Source organism: Chelonoidis abingdonii, unplaced genomic scaffold (assembly GCF_003597395.2).
Source record: "Chelonoidis abingdonii isolate Lonesome George unplaced genomic scaffold, CheloAbing_2.0 scaffold3123, whole genome shotgun sequence".
NCBI lineage: Eukaryota > Metazoa > Chordata > Testudines > Testudinidae > Chelonoidis > Chelonoidis abingdonii.
This window is the reverse complement of record NW_027427384.1, coordinates 1-7,830: the sequence shown is the minus strand read 5'-3', so window position 1 is coordinate 7,830 and position 7,830 is coordinate 1. Positions and strand designations below refer to the sequence as shown.

Sequence of the window (7,830 nt, the reverse complement as noted above, 5' to 3'; positions counted from 1 at the left end):
CAGCGTTAAATCGATTTAACGCTGTTAAAATCGGTTTAACAGCGTAGTGTAGACCAGGCCCTAGTCTGAGCACAATCCTTTCCCCTGGTACAGCCCTTGTTCCAGCTCAGGTGGTAACTAGGGGATTTCTCATTACTCCAGTCCCCTTCATTCTGTTGTACCCCCTTATATATCTTTTGCATAAGGCAGGAATCCGTTCTCCCTCTCTGGGTTCTCACCCCTCCTTCTAAATGGAAAAGCACCAGATTAAAGATGGATTCCAGTTCAGTTGACATAATCACATATCATTGTAAGACTCCAAGCCTTTATTCCTCCTAGCCTGACTCGCGGGAAGGCCTGCAAGCAAACAGAGCCAGCCACTCTAATTGTCCCGTTTGATGGGAGCCATCAAGATTCCAAACCACCATTAATAGTTCACACTTTGCATAACTACAGAGTTATATTTCATAGTTCAGCTTCAGATACAAGAGTGATACATTTATATAAATAGGGTGACCACACTCAGTAGATGATAAGCTTTGTAATGATACCTTACAAGAGACCTTTGGCAGAAAGCATATTCCAGTTACATTATATTCACACTTATTAGCATATTTTCATAAAATCACAGAGGGCAATGTCACACCGGTGCTAGTTCCCCCCTGAACTGTGCCCTTCCAAGGGACTTGTAGCAAGGGAGCATGGCCTCCTTCCCCAACAGATGGAGGGACAGCTGCAAACACCTTCTAGCCCATTATGGATTGATATAGAGGCAATCGGATCTTTTCTGTCTTCTTAGTTATCCCTTTCCTAAGGGGGTCAGCATCCTATTATCTTCCTAGCAACCTGACCTGTCTGTCCAGGTCCATTTTCCTAGGCTCCTGGAATCATCAGATTCTCTACTGCATCTTTGTGAGCAAGACTGACTTTCTGTTACCAGAAACTCCCCTGAGCCACTGGGCAGGTCCCAGTTTATGCTGTTGACCTAATTTAGTAGTGAAGACAAGCCTTCACAGGGAGAGGAGCAGGCCACCATATTATTTGCCAGCTGGCAGTGTGGCTGAGTAGTGTAAGGTGCTGGATTGAGGCTCCAGTCTCTTTGGAGGCATGGGTTCGAATCCCACCACTGCCATCTCTTTAGCCACTCTGAACTTCCTATGGATACAGAATGGAGCTTCAGTCCCTATGTCCAGAGCTTCTTAACCCCAGACCCTCCTCATCAGTTATTTCCCTCTTGCCCTCTCCTCCACCCCCAGCCCCCCTATCTAGGCATCCCTCTATTTTAAAACTAACAGCCAGCACCCTAATACTGGAATGCCTTTCACATCGCTAGCAAAGTTTAGCACTGGAGTTCATGGAGACTCTTTCCCCTCTCTCTTATTGAGATATAGATAGATGGGCTGGAAGGGGAGTTAGATTTTGCGGAGGAGAGGGAAACAGGAAGGAAACAGACAGTGAGAGATGGGGAGAAAAGGTCATTTCAGTTATCGACACTACAGTCATTCACCCTCACTGATAGTCTGTGCTCCTTGCTCTGTGAGATTTATCATGCAAAATCAACCAGTGCCTACTGGGTTTAAGTGAGTTCAGCCCATTCCTACTCCAGCACTGACCTCAGCTCATCCATTTCAGGCACCCATATAGCTCTATTTCTGTGTCCTTTGGGCATTTAGTTGCACTGAAAAGGCCCTGCTTGCTGTGCCATGGGGCATTTAGGCCTGGGTGTGTCCCATTCCTCCCCCCCCCCAGGTCCCTTTAAAAACTTTGGTGCCTTTTAGATTTTTAATAAACACAGACGTGAGCTGCTGTCAAGATTTTGCACTAGCACAAATCTGCTTTGCAGTGCATGAAACTGACTTTGGAGACACACCCCTCCCCATGTCCCACCCCCCACATTACTGAGCATTTTCAATATTACTTGACTGAAGACTTTATAGGAATCTTTAGGGGATAAACCATTGGAAAAGAAAATTAATAGAATTCCCTTCCCAAAACAGTCATGAGGAGATTAATATCCTGGGTGTCTGAAAACAGATGTCCCAGTAGCTGACAGTGGTACAAGCACCTTAGACTTCACTGTCTAGGTAAGATCTCAGCTTTATAACATCATAGAATCATAGAACAGGAAGGGATCTCAAGAGGTCATCTAGTCCAATTCCCTGGACTTATGGCAGGACTAAGGACTATCCCTGACAGGTGTTTTCCAACCTGTTAAAAATCTCTTAAATGTTTGTCCAATCTATTAAAAATCCCCGATGATGGAAAGTCCAGAACCTCGCTAGGCAATTTATTCTAGCACTTAGCCACCCTGACAGGGAGTTTTCCCTAATGTCCAACCTAAACCACCCTTGCTGGAATTTAAACCCATTGTCAATGCCAGCAAGCCCTGATCCGCCCCCGCAAGACATTTACGGTATGAGAATATTTCTACATCTCTGCCTCGGCTCATTGGAAATGAATTAACAGGCAGGGCGCTACAGTCCCTTGCTAGCATTACAGACACTCTGTAATTGCATTCCACTCACTGAAGCCATCTTTGACAATGACATGCACACTTTAAGAGTCACCCCTGGTGCCGCTGGTTGTGGGAGAAAGGCTATGCTGAAAGCTTGCTTTTTACAGCATCAGGGCTGCCAAGGAGACAAGAGAATCCTGCATACTCTGGCCTGATCTACACTACGCTGTTAAACTGATTTTTAACAGCGTTAAATCGATTTAACGCTGCACCCATCCACACTACACTGCTCTTTATATCGATTTAAAGGGCTCTTTAAATCGATTTCTGTACTCCTACAAAACGAGAGGAGTAACGCTAAAATCGATATTACTATATCGGAATTAGGGTTAGTGTGGACCGCAAATCGAACGTTATTGGCCTCATATTTTACATGTAGCTACCCACAGTGCCACCGAATCCAGAAATCGAGCTAGCGCTCTGGACCATGGACGCACACCACCGAGATTAATGTGCCTAGTGTTGGACGCGAAACACAATGATTATAAGAATGTTGTTTATAAATAACCGGTTAATAGCGCTAATCAATTTATCCTGTAGTGTAGACGTAGCCTCTGTATGTAATGAAAAGGCTGCAAGTTCAAATGTAGTGGCTAGGAATTTCCAGTTGGTGGAATCATTTAATGTATGTGAAGTAATGTGGTCACAACAGCTATATCAGCCAGATCACTATTAAACCTCTGTGGTTAGATAAATTGTTCGCAGTGTGTTAATTCATGCCAAAGTTTGGGGTTTAAGGCCCCTTCTTGCCCCCCCATTGGGACACTCATTGCCTCGTAAATTGTACTCTTTTCACTTGCGTTTTATTTTCGAGAATGTCTTACTCACTCAAGTTGGTCTATCTATTGATCTCATTGGCATCTCAGCAGGGTACATCTTCTAAAGCATCTGGTCGTAACGCCAATACGATATAATATCCTGCCTTTGGGAAATTTCCCCATACACTGCCCTCTACGAAGTGGGTAATTCACTCATGGAAGCTCATGCTCCCAAAACATCCTGTTAGTTAATAAGGTGCCCACAGGATTCGGTGCTGCTTTAACAGATCCAGACTAAACGGCTATCCCCATCTGACACCCCAATAAATGAAGTGTTAATAACTCCTACCCATTCGGTTTCTTAATCAATAATGGGCTAGCTTTTTAACCATCCGCCGCTCTTACCCTTCATTTTAAAGAACTCTCTGATCTTTTGACTGATGAAAGCTGCGGACTGCGGTGGAGGGGACGGGGCCATTTTGTAGTCTACCTTGCTCTGGCCCAAAACATTATGTTTGAGCACACACATGCTTTTTAGGTCCATGTTCAGTGAGCAGAAATAGAACAACTCTGCTCGCGTTCAGCTCGATACAGACCTTCCAGATTACAGTCTGCATACAGTTTCCCTTGTGCTATGCTCTGTTTGGGGTATATCACGCAACCTTCGCGATTCAGTGAATCTGCAGGTCCAAATCCTCAGGAGCGCTGTACCATTCTTCGAAGTTTGCTTTGGTTTCTACATCTCATTGTGGTTGACCACGACTCTTATATAGTTATGAGCCAGTTTACTTCTTTCCCAAAAGTTCCTTGAAGATTTCTGCACTACAGCGATCACTAGCATCTTAGGGGTTGTCACGACTGGCGGGGTACAGTCGATCTACTTAGATGACTTTCGCATACGTCAGCACGTGTAAGTTAGCGTAGCTTGAAGTTCGAAGTATTCTTAGATTGACGTTCCTACTTGTCCTCAGGCGCGGGATCGATGTGCTGTGTCCCCCTGTTCGCATTCCCTGCCCGCGTTGTGTGTTGGCATTCGTTCTGGAGTCACGACACAGCACTTCGTTCAGGGCTCGATTTAGCTCGCGTTCTAGCCACTTGAGACGAGACCTATCCGGCTCCCGCTGAGACTATCGATCTGCGCTACCGTTTCTGCAGCCGATTACTCGCGGGCTGTGTGAATCTTGACTGTCCCTTAGTCTCTGGGCAGAGTGCTCTTATCTAACATCCCACGTTCAAACTGCTGCTTGTAAAATCACACACACAGTCGCTTGGCTGAGAATGGCTCTGTCAGTTCGGCAACACGCAGGGTTGATTGGGGGAATCATTTGTTTAGGGACACTAGAAAATGCTACTGAGTGACTGTGGGTCAAAAACATACTGCTGTGTCTGAAGCCTTGGCTGTCATCGCTTACGATAGCTCAGCTTGTCCCTACTACCGATCATTCTAGTCTTTTGTCCCCTCCCCAGGGCCCTCCGCCCATTTTCTGCTCGCCGCACTCCCATCTCTCATGTGCCTTTGCCCCCGTCAAGATTCTCCACCTGCCTAATCAGCCCCGTACTACACATGCCTTCAGTTCGCATCACCTCATACTCTGTCCCATTCCGATTGCCCACTGCTCACATTCACTCCAGCTAATCATGGTCTAATACATTTCATGCATGGACTTATCTTTCTCGTGCATTTATCTATTCTTTTGATCCCTGTATGCATCCATAGCTATGAACTGCACACAGTGCTGCATTCTGTTATTGTACCTCGCCTAGGTTGAATTAGGGGTTGCTCTTGTGGCGGGTTCTTTTCTTTTTTTTTCTTGTTAGTTTTCTTCTTTTCCTTTTTCTTTTATGTTTTTCTTTTTTTTGCTTTTTTTTTTTTCTTTTTTTTTTTTTTTTTTTCTTCTTTCTTTTTTTTTTCTTTTGCTTTTCTTTTCTTTTTCTTGTTGTTTATTTTTTTTTTTCTTTGTCATCTTTCTCTTTTTTTTTTTCTTTTTTTCTTTTTTCTTTGTTTCCTTTTTTTGTTCTTTTTTTCTTTCATTTCTTTATATTGTTTCGTTCTTATTTTTATTTATTTTCTGTTTTTTGTTTGTCTTTCTTTCTTTAGGTTTTTTTGTTTCCGCTCTTATCGTCGCGCGGGGCGAGCGGCTGCAGTGTAATATTGTGTCTTATGTTTATGGGCGCTTACTATTTTTTGCTCACAAAAATGGACGTGGAAACAATTGACTCTTCAGAGTCCTTAGTCGGAGGGCGAAACAAATGATATGCATTATGAGGACTGGAGCACTATTGACTTTGATGTAAGATGAGACTGCAAGGCACTGGGCTTATTTTAGACCTGCACGAAGAGAAGACTAAGCGGGGATTTGATATGCACCCTTCAATTTTCTACTTCGAAGGGATGTCAGGAGGAGGGGAGCTCGGTTCGTTTCTCAAGTGGGTGACGGAGCAGAACAAGGAGCTGGTGTTGAAGTTTGCGCTTGCGGAGTCAAGGCTGGATAGTTAGGAAAAACTTTCTGACCGCCGCAGGAAGTGCTGAAGTTACTTTTGGAATGGATTACCTCAGGGAAGGATGGTAGAATCTCCGTCTCCTAGCTAATTTAAGGTCCGCTAGCACCGCACCCTGGCTGGGATTATTTAGGGAAAATGGTCCTGCCTTTAGCAGGGGGTTGGACTAGATGACCTCATGAGGTCCCTTCCAACCTTTTGATTCTATGATTCTATGAATATCGAGGGGTTCTGTATTGCAATGCAACACAGAACCAGTTTGAACCCCACCCAGTAATCTGGTAAAATTACATACCACCCCTGGGCATATCCAAGAAGCAATATTTTCCCTTCATACGACCATAAAATTGCCCAGGGAGGTTGTGGAATCTCCATCACTTGAGGTTTTTAAGAGCAGGTTAGACCAACACGTGTCAGAGATGGTCTAGTGAATACTCAGTCCTGTCATGAGTGCAGGGGACTGGACTAGGTGCCTTCTCGAGGTCCCCTCCAGTCCAACGATTGTATGATTTTAACAGGCTGCAAGACTGTGTGAGTTTCCCACCTCTGCTCCCAGATAAACGTTGCAGCCCCTGCCTCCTAAAGTAGAGAAACTAATGACAGACGGGTCCTTCTGAAAGCAGCAGGGGAGAGGAACACCAATGACTGATAGGTCCATCAATGGCTAGTAGCCAGGACGGGCAGGGATGGTGTCCCTAGCCTCTTGTTTGCCAGCAGCTGGGAATGAGAGACAAGGGATGAATCACTTGATGATAACCTGTCTGTTCAGCTATCAAATCCCCCCTCATTCTTCGCTTCTGCAGATTAAACAATCTCAATTCCCTCAGCCTTTCCTCATAAATTATGTGTTCAAGCCTCCTAATCATTTTTGTTGCCCTCCGCTGGACTCTTTCCTATTTTTCCACATCCTTCTTGTAGTGTGGGGCCCAAAACTGGACACTGTACTCCAGATGAGGCCTAGAGGTGAAAGTAAATGAGTACGGGCCGGTATGGAGGACCAGTAAGAAAAGGGGACTGCCTGAGGGAGGGAGAAGCCTGCCCCCTGCATAAGAATCGTTTAAACCCAGCTGTTCCCTGTGTGGTTCAGCCCCCAGGGTTAGAAGACATTTCTGGCATCCTTGTTAATTTCACTCCCAGTTGTTGTTGGGGGGAGGGTATCTGTGACCATGGCAGGGGCAGTTCTTTTCTGCCCCCGGGATGAAGGGATCTCCTATACACAAAAAACACAATCAAAATCAGGAACCATTTCGAAGTTCAAATCTATCCCATTCCCTCCCCAGCAGAGGATCATCGTTGTGATGTCCAAACTGCTTGCAGATCCTCTTTGAGATGTTACTGAACCACACAGGGAACAGCTGAGTTTAAACTGATCTTATGCAGGAGGCAGGCTTCTCCCTCCTTCAACCAGTCTCCCTGCTGCAAACTAGAGGGAAGCCCCTGCAGCTGCTGCTCAGTGCCAGGCAGGGAGAAAGCATGGATCCTAGTGTCGGCAGCCTGGCTGGAGGAGGAGGGAAGACATGGAGAAAAATGTGACAGTGAGTTTTCATTTTTTCAGGCTTATTCCAATCGTAAAGTTTTATTATAGACAGTACTGATAGTAGCTTCATTTTCTCTATCTATGTCATGCAATGGGAGGGATCCATGAAGTACGTAGGAGAGGTGGGTTGCTTGCAATTGGACCATATGGGTAAGAAATGTAAATTACTTTCACCCCTGCCCAAACCCCAGGGCTCCCAGCTGCCTCTGCAGCTGGTTGCTCTGAATGTGATTTAAAGGGCCTGGCTCCTAGCTTCAGCTGAATCCCTGAGCCCTTTAAATCCTGATTTTAAAGGCCCCACCTCTTCTGATAGAAGCCACGCCTCTTCCGGTTGAGGCCCCTCCCCGCTCTGTAGGACTCTGGAGTACCGGCAAGTCCTTTAAGTTACTTTCACCCCTGATGAGGCCTCACCAATGTCAAATAGAGGGGAATGATCACGTCCCTTGATCTGCTGGCAATGCCCCTACTTATACAGCCCAAAATGCCATTAGCCTTCTTGGCAACAAGGACACACTGTTGACTCATATGCAGCTTCTCGTTTG

General features: G+C 45.5%; 1 non-coding gene across 1 annotated transcript; it reads left to right on the top strand.

Moving 5' to 3' along the window:
• The first annotated feature begins 1,029 nt into the window (after nucleotides 1-1,029).
• On the top strand, nucleotides 1,030-1,111 carry TRNAL-GAG (transfer RNA leucine (anticodon GAG)). The gene has a single exon. It is a non-coding gene; the product is annotated as a tRNA-Leu (tRNA).
• The last annotated feature ends 6,719 nt before the right edge of the window (nucleotides 1,112-7,830 follow it).